The sequence below is a fragment of the Macaca thibetana genome, chromosome 6 (genome assembly GCF_024542745.1).
Source record: "Macaca thibetana thibetana isolate TM-01 chromosome 6, ASM2454274v1, whole genome shotgun sequence".
NCBI classification, from domain to species: domain Eukaryota; kingdom Metazoa; phylum Chordata; class Mammalia; order Primates; family Cercopithecidae; genus Macaca; species Macaca thibetana.
The window spans coordinates 30,160,928-30,179,807 of NC_065583.1; the positions used below are offsets into that span (position 1 = coordinate 30,160,928).

The window sequence follows — 18,880 nt, forward strand, 5'->3', positions numbered from 1 at the left end:
ATACAGAATTGAGAAGATTACATTAGATGATTTCTAAGTACACTTTCACTTCTAAAGTTTCAGGATTCCAATGTCAATTTTTTAGTGACTGGGTTTGTTCAAAATAAAGGAGCATTAAGACTTAATAGATGGTAACATATTCTAAAGTTGTACCATCCAGTACAGTAACCACTAGCCATAAATAGCTATCTTACACTTGAAATACAGTTGGGTAAAACTGCAATGTGCACACACTAGATTTCAATGAACTGGTACCAAAAAAATTGTGATATATCCCATGAATTAATAATCTTTACACTGATTATATATTGCAATAATATCTGGGATATATTGGGTTAAAATGAAACATACTTCAATAAAAAAAAAAAAAGTAGATTTCTGAGTCCAACTTGATTCCACCTGAGCATTTTATTTTATTTATTTTTATTTATTTATTTGAGACAGAGTTTCAATCTTGCTGCCCAGGGGAGTGCAGTGGTGCGATCTTGACTCTCTGCAACCTCCGCCTCCCAGGTTCAAGCAATTCTCCTGCCTTAGCCTCCTGTGTAGCTGGGATTATGGGCGTGCACCACCACACCTGGGTAATTTTTTTGTATTTTTAGTAGAGATGGGGTTTCATCATGTTGGCCAGGCTGATGTCAACCTCTGACCTCAGGTGGTCTACCCACCTTCGCCTCCCAAAGTGCTGGGATTAAGGCGTGAGCCACCACGCCCAACCTATGTTTTGTTGTTGTTGTTTTGTTTTGTTTTGTTTTGTTTTTTGAGATGGTGTCTCCCTCTGTTGCCCAGGCTGGAGTGCAGTGTCGTGATCTCGGCTCGCTGCAACCTCTGCCTCCTGGGTTCAAGCGATTCTCCTGCCTCAGCCTCCCGAGTAGCTGGGATTACAGGCGCCCACCATCACACACAGATAATTTTTTGTATTTTTAGTAGAGATGGAGTTTCTCCATGTTGGCCAGGCTGGTCTCAAACTCTTGACCTCAAGGGATCCACCCATCTGAGTCTCTCAAAGTGATGGGATTACAGGCACGAGGTGATTTATTTTTAACTAGCTTCCTAGGTCATCTTGATTATAGGTAGATTTATATAAAGCACTACAAAAAAATATATGATCTTATTATGTAGGTACCCTAGGCCTCACCTCCTACCAGAATTCATGCAATGGTGCCACTTGTTTGCAAGCTAAAAGTGTCATCCATTATTCTCAAACAATTACATTGGTTTGGACTTTGGAACTCAGAGCAGCAGTAAATTCCCCAGATGTATTTTCTCCTCTCTGTCGATGGAATTCTAAAAACATGAACAAGGACACAGACTGTGTTGCTATGTGTGGTCTACAGGGAGGGAAGTAAAATGGTTTGACTTCTACATAATTTGTTTTTAAAACAGCATTGGATAGAATTCCATCCAACTTACCAGAGCAGAACATTCCATAAATTGAGACTTTTTCCTGTAGGAGTCTGATGCTAGAACATGCACAGGGCAGCTGCTGACCTCAGCAGGTTCTGCACAAAGCAGCCGCTGAACAGGCAAACGTGCACACTTTTACTCACAACCATGAAGACCACTAAATGTTAGGGCCAGGTATAACTTTAGAGAAGATCGACCTCCAGCTTCCTTCTTAGGGGTCAGAAAACCAGGGTCCACACATAAAGGCTGACTCATTCACGGCCCAGGTAGTCAAAGATTTGAGATGAGAATCTAGCAAACCAGCATCCCAGTCCAGTGTTCTTTCTACCACACCTTAAATTATATACCCTCCTTAAAATCTCCCTGCGAACAAAGCTGGCCTCAGAGCCTGGGGCAGGATTAGGTCTGCAGTGGGTGGGTATTCTTCATAATAAAAAGCACCTGAGTTTGTAGTCTGGTAGTGTGACTCTGAGCAAGTTACTTCACCTCCCTTTGCCCCAGTCTCCTCATCTGAAAGATGTCATTAATAACAGCTACATCACAATATTGTTATGAATATAGATAGGAGGAAAAAATAAATAAATGTTAGATATGTTGTCTGGAACATAATAAAACCTCATTAATGATAGCAATTGTGATTATTACTACAGATAAGTTCAAGGACAGGAAGTGAGAAAAGTTCACTAAACAAAGTCTGCAGTATGGGCTCCATTTAAAACTGGATTGTGAAGCCAGGTTCCTATCTTGCAGATGGCTATCTAAGTGGTATGAACATCTCAGTAACCCACAGACAGTTTTCCTAACTTCACTGAAAAGGAAGGCACAGAGGGGCTTTTCCTACTAGAGATAGTCATTAAGAACTAGCCCTGGGGCCAGGCCTGTTGGCTCACATTTGTAATCCCAGCACTTTGGGAGGCCAAGGTGGGAGGACTGTTTGAGCTCAGGAGTTCAAGACCAGCCTGGACAAAATAGTGAGACCTCATCTCCAAAAAAATAATAAAATAAAATAAAATAAAATAAATAATAAGAAGAAGTAAAAAACAACTAGTCCTGGGTGTCAAGGCTTCCAAGAGAAATGTTTTGGGGGATTTTTACACAACCCAAAATGCAGCACCATGTGGTTCCTATTTCAGCCTATTTACAATGTCCCGTGTATCGGCCCCCATGCCCATTAAGTAGAGGCTACCTTTATGTGCTCATCACAGTAAGGCCTGGCCAAAGGAGAGAGGTACAGGATTCTTTCAAGGCCTGGGTGGAGGTAAACAGACTCAGTGAGAGTTTCCTCTATGGGAAACAAGAGAAGGCCTGGATGGAAATAAACAGATTCCATGTGAGTTTCCTCCATGGGAAAAAGAAAAGCTGGCCCAGGTATGAGTAGTGCTAATCAGTCATGCACTTCAGAACGGGTTATCAGCACCAGGCCAGGAAAAGCAGAAACAAGACTATTCACTCATCTGACCTTTGAAGAGGTATCAAGCATTTAAAGAACTGACACACTCACTAGAGGAGAGAGGGTGGTGATAAAAAGAAAGAAAAAACAGGAGTACTTAACATGAGAATAATTACCTGAGACAAGGTTATCAATAGAAACAAAGTAATCACAAAACTGGACGTTTGCTCCAACCATTCTACATGCCAGTAAGTGGACATCCGCTCCGTCCACTCTACATGCCAGTAAGTGGACATCTGCTCTGTCCATCCCAGATGCTAGTAAGTGGACATCTGCTCCGTCCACTCTACATGCCAGTAAGTGGACATCTGCTCCATTCACTCCACATGCTAGTAAGTGGACATCTGCTTCATCCATTCTACATGCTAGTAAGTGGACATCTGCTCCATTCACTCCACATGCTAGTAAGTGGACATCTGCTCCCTCCATCCCACGTTAGTAAGTGGACATCTGCTCCATCCATCCCACGTTAGTAAGTGGACATCTGCTCCCTCCACTCTACATGCGAGTAAGTGGACATCTGCTCCATCCACTCTACATGCCAGTAAGTGGACATCTGCTCCATTCACTCCACATGCTAGTAAGTGGACATCTGCTCCGTCCATCCCACATGCTAGTAAGTGGACATCTGCTCCATCCACTCCACATGCTAGTAAGTGGACATCTGCTCCATCCACTCTACATGCTAGTAAGTGGACATCTGCTCCATCCACTCCACATGCTAGTAAGTGGACATCTGCTCCATCCACTCCACATGCTAGTAAGTGGACATCTGCTCCATCCACTCCACATGCTAGTAAGTGGACATCTGCTCCATTCACTCCACATGCTAGTAAGTGGACATCTGCTCCATCCACTCCACATGCTAGTAAGTGGACATCTGCTCCATCCATCCCAGATGCTAGTAAGTGGACATCTGCTCCATCCACTCTACATGCTAGTAAGTGGACATCTGCTCCATCCACTCTACATGCTAGTAAGTGGACATCTGCTCCATCCACTCTACATGCTAGTAAGTGGACATCTGCTCCATTCACTCTACATGCTAGTAAGTGGACATATGCTCCGTCCATCCCAGATGCTAGTAAGTGGACATCTGCTCTATCCACTCTACATGCTAGTAAGTGGACATCTCCTCCATCCACTCTACATGCTAGTAAGTGGACATCTGCTCCATCCACTCTACATGCTAGTAAGTGGACATCTGCTCCATCCACTCTACATGCTGGTCAGTGGACATATGCTCCGTCCATCCCAGATGCTAGTAAGTGGACATCTGCTCCATCCATTCCACATGCTAGTAAGTGGACATCTGCTCCATCCACTCTACATGCTAGTAAGTGGACATCTGCTCCATTCACTCCACATGCTAGTAAGTAGACATATGCTCCGTCCATCCCACATGCTAGTAAGTGGACATCTGCTCCATCCACTCCACATGCTAGTAAGTGGACATCTGCTCCATCCACTCCACATGCTAGTAAGTGGACATCTCCTCCATCCACTCTACATGCTAGTAAGTGGACATCTGCTCCATCCACTCTACATGCTAGTAAGTGGACATCTGCTCCGTCCACTCCACATGCTAGTAAGTGGACATCTCCTCCGTCGACTCCACATGCTAGTAAGTGGACATCTGCTCCATCCACTCCACATGCTAGTAAGTGGACATCTCCTCCATCCACTCTACATGCTAGTAAGTGGACATCTGCTCCATCCACTCTACATGCTAGTAAGTGGACATCTGCTCCATCCACTCTACATGCTGGTCAGTGGACATATGCTCCGTCCATCCCAGATGCTAGTAAGTGGACATCTGCTCCATCCATTCCACATGCTAGTAAGTGGACATCTGCTCCATCCACTCTACATGCTAGTAAGTGGACATCTGCTCCATCCACTCCACATGCTAGTAAGTGGACATCTGCTCCATCCACTCCACATGCTAGTAAGTGGACATCTGCTCCGTCCATCCCACATGCTAGTAAGTGGACATCTGCTCCATCCACTCCACATGCTAGTAAGTGGACATCTGCTCCATCCCCTCTACATGCTAGTAAGTGGATATCTGCTCCATTCACTCCACAAGCTAGTAAGTGGACATCTGCTCCATCCCCTCTACATGCTAGTAAGTGGACATCTGCTCCATTCACTCCACATGCTAGTAAGTGGACATCTGCTCCATCCACTCTACATGCTAGTAAGTGGACATCTGCTCCATCCCGTCTACATGCTAGTAAGTAGATATCTGCTCCATTCACTCCACATGCTAGTAAGTGGACATCTGCTCCCTCCATCCCACATGCTAGTTAGTGTACATCTTCTCTATCCACTCTACATGCCAGTAAGTGGACATCTGCTCTGTCCATCCCACATGCTAGTAAGTGGACGTCTGCTCCATCCACTCTACATGCTAGTAAGTCCAGTCCTAGAACGTCACAGACTCTTGAGTTGAAAGAAAACTTAAAATTTTGTCTAGTCCAACCCTCTACCCAACAATCTAACTTCATCTACAACTTCCCCGAAATAATCGCCCAGAGACAATTACCTGCAGTGACAGGGAGCTCTGCGCTCAGTATTCTAATACAGGAGACCACTAATTCTTTGAAAGTTTTTACATTTACCAAACACCCTTCCCTTATGGCACTTTCATCTATTGGTCCCAGTTGTAGTCTCCAGAATATTACAAAATAAATGGAATCCCTTTTTCTTATACTGCCTTTGGCACAGAGACAGCTCTGAGCACTTCGAACTGCCACAAGAGGAGGCTGAATGAACAGCTACAGGCCTTAAAGGGAAAACAAGGACTCCAGAGCAGGCAAATATAAATGATACAATCAGAAAACAAAGGGAGAGGCTTAACGCTGTTATCAGCACTGCCTCTGCTGCACGTAGCCTCCATCCCCAGACAAACACAATGTGAAGGACAGAGCCTTTTGTGTCCCTTTCTACTTGACTTCAAGAACATCTTTAAAGAAAACATGTTCTAAATGTACAAGTAAGTTAATTACTGTAAACAAGGCTCTAGACAAGAGTCAGAAGAGGGCCCTCATCATGTTTAAAATAATAAAAGACAGTTAAAAATCATTTTCAGTTGTTAGTATTTAGCTTAGACATAATACAGTGATAGGAAGAAAGAGAAGGAGGATTTTATGGCAACAGAGGAATAAGCAGAGAAAACTGCTTTCTAGATAACAGTTAAGTCTTGTTGCAAGGCTGATACTCAGTGTATACAGGGGGTAAAATCTCTCTGAATAAAAAACCAAACAGACCCTGGTCAGTGGCACTGGCTCACATGCCTGTAATACCAATACTTTGGGAGGCCAAGGTGGGAGGATCACTTGAGCCCAGGAGTTTGAGATCAGCCTGGGCAGCATAGTGAGACCTCATCTCTACTGAAAAACAAACAAAAACACAAACCTAGAAGGATGCACAGCATCCAGATCACAGCAGAAGGGGCCCTTAAGGATTCAATTCCATCACTGTCTAGACTGAGAAACCTCAACAGGAGTCACCTAAGGTTGCCAGGTAAGCGGCAGAGCTAGGACAAAATATCCTGATTCCCCAATCTCTGTTCTGCCCATTGCACCATGATGCTATCTTCAGCAAAATTCAAATAACTGCAAAACATCCATCCAAATAAGCAATCCCAAATCTGACAAGTTACAGAAAAAATAAAGCAAAGGTCTTTATATTCTTCAAGTTAATGTTAGGGCTCTCCACAACCTCGGCTCAGCCACCTATCCTCCCAGGAGCACACTCCGATTAATATTTCATATTTTGGTGTGACTTACACAGAATGCAGGACGGTTAGAAACCAAACCTACAGAAGGATGAGTTTGCAGAAAAATAATGAACAAACAGGGAACCACACCCAGAGCCAATCCAACCCCAGCGGTGGAAAATGCAGACAGCTAAAAAGGGAGAGGACTAACAAGAGAAACGGACAGAAAGGAGTGCCTTTTCATATGTCAAGTTTCCCGCAGGAGGCAGCGTGGTGAAAAGCAAACAGCTGCTGAAGCTTAGGAATATTTGCATTCTAATCGCGGGTCTCCGATTAACTCTCTGGATGACCTTAGGCAAGCCCTTACCCCTTCCTGGAGTAAAGGCTCAGTTTCTCCAACTGTCCTAGGAGGGAGCTGCACCAGACGACTTCCCAGGGTCCTTGCAGTTCTGACCCAAAGACCCATTATTAGCCTGTCCCGAGCAGGGCTCCCGCAGCGGGCAAGACATTTACTGGAAACAGCTGGGGCCCTTTGCGAAGCGTGAAAGACGCCCCAGATGGTCGTTTGGGTTGTCTTCACCATCTACCCCAGTTTCCCCCACCTGTCAGTCAAACAGGACGGTGAGATCCCAACCCCACGAGGTCAAGGGAGATAGCGCGAGGGACAAGGGATCTCCACAATTCGCCCAATTCACAGAGGGGTGCCAGCGTCGTACCGCAGCTGCGGCCCGGGGACACTGAGGAGTCGCGGACCCGCAGCCCGGGCGGGTCCAGTGCCTGACCTGGAGCATCTGCCACGCCGGGAGGAAGGCGAGGTGGGTCCTGCCCAAGGCGGCTAGCGCCGCCAGCCGGAGCTCGTCAGTGGAGGAACTCACTGCTCGGGTTCCGGCCCCAGCTCAGGCTCCGGCTCTGGCTTCAGCACAGCCCACCCTTCCCGGCTTCAGTGTCAGCCCCTAGCCATCCTCCTTTGCTGCCCGGCCAGCCGCTTCCGGCCCTCGTCACGTGATCCCCCCGCCCACGCCAGAGGCCTAGGTCACGTGCTCCCTTGCGCGGCCGCACCTTTTTTTCTCACTGAGCTCCGGCTCTGCTCCACAGCACCACCTGGCGACCTATTACTGCAACTGCTGGGAGGACTATGTTCCGGCGAGCTGGGGACTGCAAGTAGCAACTGAACGCGGCATTGATCTTGGGCATGGGACAGAGTCCAGTCGAAGAGCACTGTCCCTTGAGTTGTGGGTTTGTGAAATATTGCTAATTTTTACACTGGCTGTATTTTCTTTTACACATCTCGATGAGTTTGTATTGCTTTTATAATAAGAAATATGCATATTTTTTTTTAAAAAATCTTCCAGTCAATTTTTCAGAAGCATACACAAACTCTCATCTGTGGTTGCTACTGGAAATGGAACTGTGGGGTAGGGCAACGTTATCTTTTAATACATTAAAATTTTTAAAGTAACATTTTTAAATGGATGGCAACATTTTAGTATCGTATTATCTAGGCTTCTCCTTTTACCTCCTTGTTACAGATTTTTCCTTTAACAATTATGTAACAAATAGGCTTCAAGTCAAAAACTGTCACAAGAGACAGAGAAGATCATTGTTTAATGATAAAGGGGTCAATTCATCAAGAAGACACAATTGTAAATATATATGCATGCAAAATTGGAGCACCTAAATACATACAACTAATATTAATGGCCATGAAGGGAGAAATAGATAGCAACACAATAGTAGGAAAGTCAATATCCCACTTTCAACAATGGATAGAGCAACTAGAGAGAAAATAAGAAAATAATGAACTTGAATTGCACTTTAAACCAAATGAACCTAACAGATATATACAGAACTTTCCACCCAACAGAAACAGAATGCACATTTTTTCTCTGACACACTTGGAACTTCTCTAGAATAGACCATATGCTAGGCCAAAAAACAAGCCTTAAATTTAAGAAGATTGAAATCATATTAATATTCTTTCAGATCATAATAATATGAAGCTAGAAATCAATGACAGGAGGAATCTTGGAAAACTCACAAATATGTGGAAATTAAGCAACACGCTGCTTCTTTTTTTTTTTTCTTTGAGATGAAGTTGCACTCTTGTTTCCCTGTCTGGAGTGCAATGGTGCAATCTTGGCTCACTGCAACCTCTGCCTTCCGGATTCAAGCGATTCTCCTGTCTCAGCCTCCCAAGTAGCTGGGATTACAGGCATGTGCCACCATGCCCTACTAATTTTGTATTTTTAGTAGAGACGAGGTTTCACCATGTTGGTCAGGCTGGTCTCAAACTCCTGACCTCAGGTGATCTGCCCACCTCGGCCTCCCAAAGTGCTGGGATTATAGGTGTGAGCCACCGCACCTGGTCCCATGCTTCTAAACAACCAATGGGTCAAAAATGAAATCAAAAGGGAAATTTTAAAAATATTTTCAGACAATTGACAATGGAAACATAACATACCAAAGCTTATGCAATGCAGCAAAAGTAGTTCTAAGAGAGAAGTTTATAGCAATAAATGCCTACATTAAAAAAGAAGAAAGATAGCAATTAAATAGTTTAACATTACACCTCAGGAAACTGGAAAAAGAAGAGCTCACAAAACCCAAAGTTAAAAGAAGAAATAAAGAGCAGAACAGAAATAAATAGACAACAGAAAAAAAAAAAACAGACAAAATCAATAAAACTAGAGTTGATTTTTTGGAAAAACTAAAATTGACATACCCTTTGCTAGTCTAAGAAAAAAAGAAGACTCTAATAAAATTAAAAAATGAATGTGGAGACACTACAACAGATGCTTCAGCAATAAAAAGAATCATATGGGGCTATTATGACAATTATTTGCCAACAAATTGGATGACCCAGAGGAAATGGAGAAATCCCTAGAAAAATACAACCTACCAAGATTGAAATCAAGAAGAAATGGAAAGCCTGAACAGACTAATAACAAATAAAGAGATAATAACAAATATTGAAGATGAGACAGGGACTATTTGACTTTCTAGTTTTCTGTTTAAACTTCCCAACAAGACCAGGTGGCTTCACAGCTGACTTCTACCAAACATTCAAAGAAGAATGTTTGTTACTAAACTCTTCCAAAAAATGGAGCTAGAGGGAATACTTCCAGACACATTTTATGAGGCCAGCATCACCTTGATACCTAAGCCAGAGAAAGACACCACAAGAAAAGAAAATTACAGGTTGATTTCGCTAAAGCACGTTGATACAAAAATCCTCGATAAAATATTTGCAAATAGAATTCAACAGCAATCAAAAAAATTATATATCATAACCAAGTGGGATTTATCCCTGGCATGCAAGGCTAGTTTAACATACACTAATCAAGCAATATAATACATCATATTAACCGAATGAAAAATCAAAACCACAAGGTTATCTCAATTGACCTGGTAACAGCATTTGACAAAGTCCAACGTCCTTTCCTTCCCTAACCCCCACCCCAGCATACCTTCTTGATAAAAAAAATAAAAAATAAAACTCTCAATAGTTTAGGTATAGAAAGAACATTCCTCAACATAATAAGGTCATTTATAAAAAACGCACAGTTAACATTTTAATTAATGGGGAAAAACTGAAAGCTTTTTCACCAAGATCCAGTACCAGGCAAGGATACCTACCCTCACCACTCCTATTCAACATAGTACTAGAAGTACTAGCAAGAGCAATCAGTCAAAAGAGCAAAAGAAAGAAAGACATCCAAATCAGAAAGAAAAAAGTAAAATTATCTTTATCTGCAGATGACATGATCCTATATGTAGAAAACCTCAAAGAATAAAAAAAATACTGTTAAATTAATGAATTTAGTAAATTTCCAGAACATAAAAATCAACATACATGACTGGGCACAGTGGCTCGTATCCGTAATCCCAGCACTTTGGGAGGCCAGGGCAGCGGGTCACCTGAGGTCAGGAGTTCAAGACCAGCCTGGCCAACATGGTGAAACCCTGTCTCTACCAAAAATACAAAAGTTAGCTTGGCATGGTGGTGCATGGTGGTGCATGCCTGTAGTCCCAGCTACTCAAAAGGGTGAGGCAGGAGAATCATCTGAACTTGGGAGGCGGAGGTTGCAGTGACCTGAGATTGTGCCACTCCAGCCTGGGTGACAGAGTGAGACTCCATCTCAAAAAAAAATTATAAAAATCAATAATATTTTTATACATAAATAATTACCTACCTAAAAAAGAAATTAAGAGAAAGATTTTATTTGTGATAGCATTAAAAAATACTTGATAATTTAACCAAGGACATGAATAGTGTGTACACTGAAAACTATAAAACAATGATTAAATAAATTGAAGAAGACACAAATAAATAAAAAGATACCCCATGCACATGGAACAGAACAATTAACATTGTGAAAATGTCCATATTACCCAAAGCAATATACAGATTCAATGCAATCCCTATCAAAATCCCAATCGCATTCTTTACTGAGATATAAGAAACCTAAAATTTGCATGAGAACACAAAAGACCCTGAATAGTCAAGACAATTCTGAGAAAGAAAAACAAACTGGATACATCACACTTCCCGATCCAAAATTATATTGCAAAGATATAGTAATCCAAACAGTATAGTACTGGCACAAAAACAGATACAATAGACCAATGGAACACAATAAAGAGCCCAGAAATAAATTCGAACATATATGGTCAACTAATTTTAAAGAAGGGCATCAAGAGAACACAGTGGGGAAAAGACAGTGTCTTCAATAAATGGTGCTGAGAATACTGACTTTTATGTGAGAAAGAATAAAATTGGATGTTTATCTTAACACTGTGCACAAAAATCAACTCAAAGTGGATAAAAGACCTAAATGTAAGATCTGAAACTACAAAACTCCTAGAAGAGAACGTAGGGGAAAAGCTCCTGGACATTGGCCTTGGCAATGATTTTTTTGGATATCAGACCAAAAGATCAGATTACAAAAACAAAAATAAATAAATAGGACTACATCAAACTAAGAAGCTTCTGCACAGCAAAGGAAGCAATCAACAAAGTGTAACGGCAGCTTATGAATTGAAAAACATATGCAAACCCTATGTCTAATAAGGGCTTAATATCCAAAATTTATCAAAAACTCATATAACTCAGCAATAGAAAAACAACCCAATTTAAAAATGGGCAAAGGACCTGAATAAACATTTCTCCAAAGAAGAAATAAAATGCTCAGCGAGTATATGAAAAAGTGTTCAACGTCATTAATCATCAAGGAGATGCAAATCAAAACCATTATTAGATACCAACTCATACATGTTAAGTTGGCTATTATCAAAAAGTCAAAAGACAACAAATATTGGTGAGGATGTTGAGAAAAGGGAATTCTAGTACACTCTTGGTGGGATAGAAAACACTATAAAGGTTTCTAAAGAAGTTAAAAATAAAACTACCACATGATCCAGCAATCCCCTTTCTGGGCAAATACTCAAAGGAAATGAAATCATCACCCCATAAAGATATCTGCACCTCCATATTCACTGTAGCTTTATTCACAATAGCCAAGATATAGAAACAATCTAAGTGTCTGTTGACAGCAGAATGAATAAAGAAACTGTGGTATATATACAAACATTTTTCTAAAAAAAGAAGGGAGTCCTGACATTTGCCACAACATGGATGAAACTGTAGGACATTATGCTAAGTGAAATAAACCAGACAGAGAAAGAAAAAATATTGCATGATCTCATTTATATGTGGAATACATTTTATATCTCATTTATATGTGGAATCTCATTTATATGTCAAATACACAGAGATAGGGAATCAAACAGTGGTGACCAGGGCCCAGGAGGGTTGGAGGAAGGAAATGGAGAAGTGCAGCTGAGAGGATACAGAGTAGCAGATATGTAGATCCCCAAGTCTAGAGATCAAAGGGACAACATGAGGACTATAGGTTATACAATTGTACTGTACAAAGAGTACAACAGAGGTTGCTAGTAGCTGAGCAGGTGGAGGGAAAGGATAGGGAGAGATTTGTTAAAGGATACAAAATTACAGCTAGCTAGGAATCAGTTCTATAGCGCTGTAGGATGAGCATAGGTAACAATAATACAGGATGTATTTTCACATAGCTAGAAGAGGGGTTTTGAATGTTCTGAACACAAAGAAATAAGTGTTTGAGATGATGGATATGTTAATTACCCTGATGTAATCACTGTGCATTGTATACATCACTGTGTACCTCATAAATATGTATAGTTATGTCAATTAAAAATAAATTTTTAAAAATAAAAAAATTGCACTGTATTTCAAATTCCTGTGAAATGAGTAAATTTTAGCTGCTCTTGCCACAAAAAAAGAAACCCCAAATAGTGGGTAGCTATGTGAAATGATGGAGACAACAATTCATTTCACTATAGTTACGATTTTACTATCTATATGTATCCCATAGCATCATGTTGTAAATGCTAAATATACACAAAAACATTTATTTGAAAAATAATTTTAAAACAAAAATTATGACTCAACTAAAAAAATAATAAACTATTAATGCAGCTACAAAATGGATAAATATCAAAATAATTGTACATGGATGAATCATAAAATATGCTAAGCAAAAAACATTAGGAAAAATATTTCATTTATATAATATTCTAGAAAATACAAAATAATATAGAGTAACAGAAAACACACATCAGTCATTGCCTGGGAATGCAGAGGAGGGACAGGAGAGAGGGTGATTATAAAGGGGCATGAGGAAATTTTCGAGGGGACAAATTTGTTCACCAGCTTGATTGTGGTGATAATTTCACAGGTGAATATGTATGTTGAAATTTATCAAGTTACTGCTTTAAATATGTGCAGTTTATTGTATGTAATTTATACTTCAATAAAGCCATTAAGATATTCAATAAAAAATTATATAAGTAATAGGTTAATATATTCTTAGAAGTTAGACAATATAGAAATATACAAATTGAAAATCTCCTTTCCCCAAATTCACTCCCCTTTCCAAAGGTTTACAGGTACCAGCATGTGTGTATTGTTCTCCAAACCCTATATTATACAATTATAGAAATATGTATCTATGTATAGAAAGGTACAGATTTATGGTGTTTAAATTTAAAATCATAAATACCGGTACTTATTGTTTTGCTTAAGACTTTTACTCTTCACAATTTTCTCATTTCTCCCCCTTCTAACCCCACCTGTCTCCTCCACTTTCAATATGTGCAGAACTGTTTTTTCATAGGTCTTCTTAGAAGCTCTGATGTATATTAACATAGTCACATTAAATACAACCTCTTGCTTATAGCACATACTATTAAAAACTTTGCCTTAGAGTATGCACTCCATTTTTCTTGTCTTTTGTTTCGTTTTTTTTAGAAATGAGGTCTTGCTATGTTGCCCAGCTTGGAGTGATCATGGCAAACTACAGCCTCAAACTTCTGGGCTGAAGTGATCTCCCACCTCAGCCTCCCGAGTAGTTGGGACTACAGGTGCGTGCCACTGCACCTCGCTAGCATGCATTCTGTTTTAACCATTGTGCCAGCGCTTCTCAAAGTGTGGTCCCTAGACCAGCAGTGTCAGCATCACTTGGGAACTTGCAGAAATGCAAATTCTAGGTCCTACTCTACGCCTAATGCATCAGAAACCCTGGGTTATGGGGGGACAGCAATCTGCATTTTGACAAGCCGTCTAGGAGAGTCTGATGCTCTCTCATGCTGTAGAACCACTGCCCTAAAGGACAAGTTTCTGGAGGGACTTGCTTCAGTCATGTGCTAACATGTTGTGTGGCCAGCCCCTGGTAGTGACTTATTTCTGCTGAGTGGTAGAAAGTAATTTGAAGGTTTTTTCCCCCTTACTTCCCAGCTGGGTGACCTGGGCAAGATTTTTGATCTCCATTTGGTTTCATCATCAGGAAAGTGAGATTGAAAACCCTCCTTGGTTCTGCCTCCCTCCCTGGGTTACTGGAAAATTAGATGAGATCAGGCACCAAAGTTTCTATATATAACATGAGGGGTTATGCTGCTGGGAGATTTTAGGGAAATTAATCCTTTTGCATTCAATAATCTTGAGGAATGTAACTTCCCCCTTTTTTTTTTTTTAATCACTCTACCCATCCCAAGCCTCCAAGGTTACCAGCCCCTGAGATGTCACAGGAACTCTACCCAGTGTCCTCTTTCCCTCTCCTTCTCTCTTTTTGAGACCCCTTGGGTCCCTGATCCATCCTCCTGAACATTCTGTGACTGATCGCACTACTGTCCAGCCTCACTCTGTTAAGAGCACTGCCCCCTACAGTTGCTTCTAGCTCTAAAATTCTCAGGTTTTGTATCTTAAAAAAAAAATAAAGAAAGAAAGAATCATGTGCTTACAATGTGCCAGGAACTGTGCTAGTTTCTTGATGATTGAGTCAATCCTCATGGCAGCCCTATGAGGCGTATAGGAGATGCTGTAGGTACCCTTCCTGTACCTCCTTTACCAGAGCTGGAGCCCTATCCCCTAGCTGCGGTGAGTGTTGCCTGCTACACCGTAAAGCTTGCTACACTGTTATTGCCACACAGTGGACACTTCAGCTGGGATACAAAAGGCCCACCTACTTTTGTCACTATACAGACAGCAGTGCCGTTATTCACACTCATGGAACTCCTATGGGTGGTCTGGGTAATTCTTTGCTGTGTTATAAGCATTCATCAGCATTATGATTTCAATATTTGGCAATCCAATCACAACAAAATTCAAGAATTCATTAAGTGACACAAGTGCTGAGAAATGAATTTGAAAATTCCTTAACTTTGAAATGGAAATTAGAAAAAATAAAATTGCTCTAAAGAAGGCCAAACACCATCAGGATATGACATGCTGGTGACTTAGGAGGGTGTATCTTATAAAGTAAATTAGCACTGTAGTGGAACGATGAAAAACAGCCACTGAAGCAAGAAAACATCAGCTCAAGTACATAGGAAAAGTGCCGGGGCCACATCAACACAACTGGCATGTACCTCAGGCCATACTATTACTTTAAACATTTATTTTTCTTTTTTCTTTTTCTTTCTTTCTTTTTTTTTTTTTTTTTTTTTTTTTTTTTTTTTTTTTTTTTTCCTGAGATGGAGTCTCACTCTGTTGCCCAGGCTGGAATGCAGTGACATGATCTCAGCTCACTGCCACCTCCACCTACCAAGTTCAAGCAATTCTCCTGCTTCAGCCGCCTGAGTAGCTGGGACTACAGGCACACACCACCATGCCTGGCTAATTTTTGTATTTTTAGTAGAGATGGGATTGCACCATGTTGGCCAGGATGGTCTTGATCTCCTGACCTCATGATCTGCCCACCTCGGCTTCCCAAAGTGCTGGGATTACAGGCATGAGCCACCACATCTGGCATGTTCTACACATTTCTTATTGTGATTTTTTGATGATTTGAAAGGAGGTAATTATGATATAATATGGTTTGGCTTTGTGTCCCCACCCAAATCTCATCTCGAATTGTAAGCCCCAAGGGAGGGGCCTGGGTGGCAGTTGATTGGGTCATTAGTGGTTTCTCCCATGATGTTCCAGTGATACTGAGGGAGTTCTCAGATCTGATGGTTTAAAAGTGGCAGCTTCCCCTACACACTCTCTCTCTCTCCTGCTGCCATGTAAGACATGCCTGCTTCCCCTTCACCTTCTGCTATGACTAAGTTTCCTGAGGCTTCCCAGTTACGTGGAACTGTGAATCAATTAAACCTCCTTTCTTTATAAATTACCCAGCCTCAGGTAGTATAGCAGTGTGAGAACAAACTAATACAGTGTGAGAATGAACTAATACCCAATAAAACATTATGTCAACTGTATTTTTGTGGTAAATGAAATATGTTTAAAGAAAAAACAACGTGACAGAGGTAATAGATGCATGCACTCTGAGGATTCAGAAAAAAATGTTGCAAGTAATTCAAGATCCCATCCTGTGATTAAACAGGACTGCTCTGCCACCAATGCCAGGACTCTAGTGCCTGGGAGAATGCATGAGAGATGATGAATTTTGCAGGGACAGAGACCTGCAGAGCATATGTCAAAGGATGCCAGAGAGCACCTCTGCCTGGCAATCTGCAGGCAGGATCACAGTGACAGGAGTGTCAGAGCACATGTATGAGACCCAGGTATACTCCTCTTCTTGGAACAAAATGCTGCTCACACAGGAGCTCATCAAAAGAACAGGCTTTAAACACATTATATTGCTTTACCATGAGGAAGACTTTCCCAATCATGTGCAGTGACCAATGGGGTACCACAAATGAGTCATAGGGGGTGCTGAGTGCCAGGTGGGTCCTAAGGTAGCTAGAGCACCTGAGGTGATTTTTTTAAAAATCTCTAGTTAAGAACAGCCTGTTCTTTGATCTCAAGGACCTCCAAAATGTTATTTCCTTCATATTATGATGTGAAAAAGATTGGGAAGCACTGGATAAGTAGGGTGTTCATATAATTTATCTGTTCAAGTGGAGACACTTTTGAGAATAAAAGGGGCTATGTTAACATTTCACCAGAACAACAGGCACACAGTGGAATTGTCCCAGGTAAAGTGGAATGTATGGCGTGGTAGGCAGAATCACAGCTCTCAAAGACATTAATTAATCTCGGGAACTTGTTACCTTAGATGGCAAAGGGGACTTTCCTGATGTGACGAAGTTAAGGATCTCGAGGTGTGATGATTATCCTGGGTTATCTGGATGGTCCTAATATAATCACAAGGTTTTTTAATAGGAGGGAGGCAGGAGGATCAGAGAGGAGAGAAGTTTCTAGTCTACTGGCTTTAAAGATGGAAGAAGATGCCTATGAGCCAAGGAAATGCAGGAGGCCTCTAGAAGCTGGAAAAAACAAGGAAACAGATTCTTCCCCAGAGCCTCCAGAGGAACACAGCCCTGTCGCACCTTGATTTTAGGACCTCTGACTTCTAGAGCTATGAAAGAATACATTTGCATTGTTCTAATCTACTAAATTTGTGGTAATTTGCTATAGCAGCAACAGGAAATGAATATTATTTATAATCTAAAAGAAATTTAGTTTTATATTTATATCATTATTAAAATTATGAAGGTAAGCAATAAAGAACTAAAACAGTAAAATAATTATATCGAAAAGTAGGGGAGTTTAAGAGGTATAAATTTTCATCTAATATAATGTTGATCAATTGAGAAATATCATTATATTGTATAGAGAAATGAAGGACTAAAGAACTAAAACAAACCACTGATTTTACTACACTTAATCTTAGCCAAAAGACTAAGAAGTGATCAAATCACTGATTAAAACACAGAAAGATAGTCCTAAAAAGAACAGCTTTAGATAGAGTAAGTCAGATAAGGAGACTATAGCTTTTCATTGTAAATCCTTCAGTTAAAATAAATCATAGTTTAACCATGAGCATTTTTTTAAAATGTGAATATTAATTGTTAAAGTAAGATTGTGTTAGGGGACAACTTCAAGAGCTTACTGGGCTCAGGTTCTCCAAAGCTGTAGCCCCTTTCTACCTAAAATGTGTTCACAGCTTCCACCCAACTCAGAGCCTCCCCTAAACTCTTACTCAGCCAGAAGCTTCCTTGCTGTCAGTCTTGGCACAAGATAGGGCCAACTGGTAGATCCTTCTGAAATAAGGCAGGAAAAGACACCATTGAATGAGGAATAGTTCCAGGGTTGGGCCCAGGCAGATTAAGAACTCTGGAGGAAACTCCCAAAGCACCCTCTATGGGGTAGGCAGACCTCAGGGTTACCTCACAATGGGAACAAAGGGCCTGGAAGTGCTTGGATGAGAGGAACACCACCCATTGCCAGTGAAAAAGTGATGACGTAGGAACCAAAAAAAAAAAAATGCTGAGACCAGCCCTGCCACTTACTAGCAGGTCCCCTTCAGTTTGGGCTTCTGTTTCTCACCAATGAAATGAATAGGAGAAGTTCAGCTCTCAGATCTTGCAACTCTGAGAGTCCTCCTTTGCCCGGCTTCAGCTACATTTCTCCTACCAAAAGTGACCGGATAGGTCCCAGGACATATATATCATTATATATGAGACTGTGGCTTTAGGGTTTAGAATTTCTTGGAGATGGTCTATGGCAATTCGTTCATTTTACTCATGGGAAACTGAGCCTCAGAAAGACAGAGGCATTTGTTCAAAGTCACACTTTATAACCAGCATGAGAATCTGTGGGTTCTCCCGTGATCGCCCACATAGACCCTAGGATTCCTTGGTCACAATTTGCCATAAGGTTGTGTGAGAATCTGTGACCCCTCACTTAGACCCTTGGAGTCCTTGATCATGATTTGCATAGGAAGGTGCAGAATGGTGGATATGGTGGGGTGGCCCTCAAC

At 41.2% G+C, this 18,880-nt stretch overlaps 1 protein-coding gene across 3 annotated transcripts in view; it reads right to left on the reverse strand.

The window, feature by feature from the left end:
- The window catches only part of SLC36A1 (solute carrier family 36 member 1), a 65,259-nt gene extending 46,969 nt beyond the window's left edge, over positions 1 to 18,290 (reverse strand). For 2 of the 3 annotated variants that reach the window (XM_050793672.1, XM_050793670.1), the window contains exon 1: positions 7,364 to 7,594. The gene's annotated coding sequence lies outside the window, so the exon portion shown is untranslated. Of the gene's footprint in view, positions 1 to 7,363; positions 7,595 to 18,100 lie in introns of those variants that run through there. The other variant, XM_050793671.1, reaches the window with a different exon arrangement.
- Positions 18,291 to 18,880: the final 590 nt, after the last annotated feature.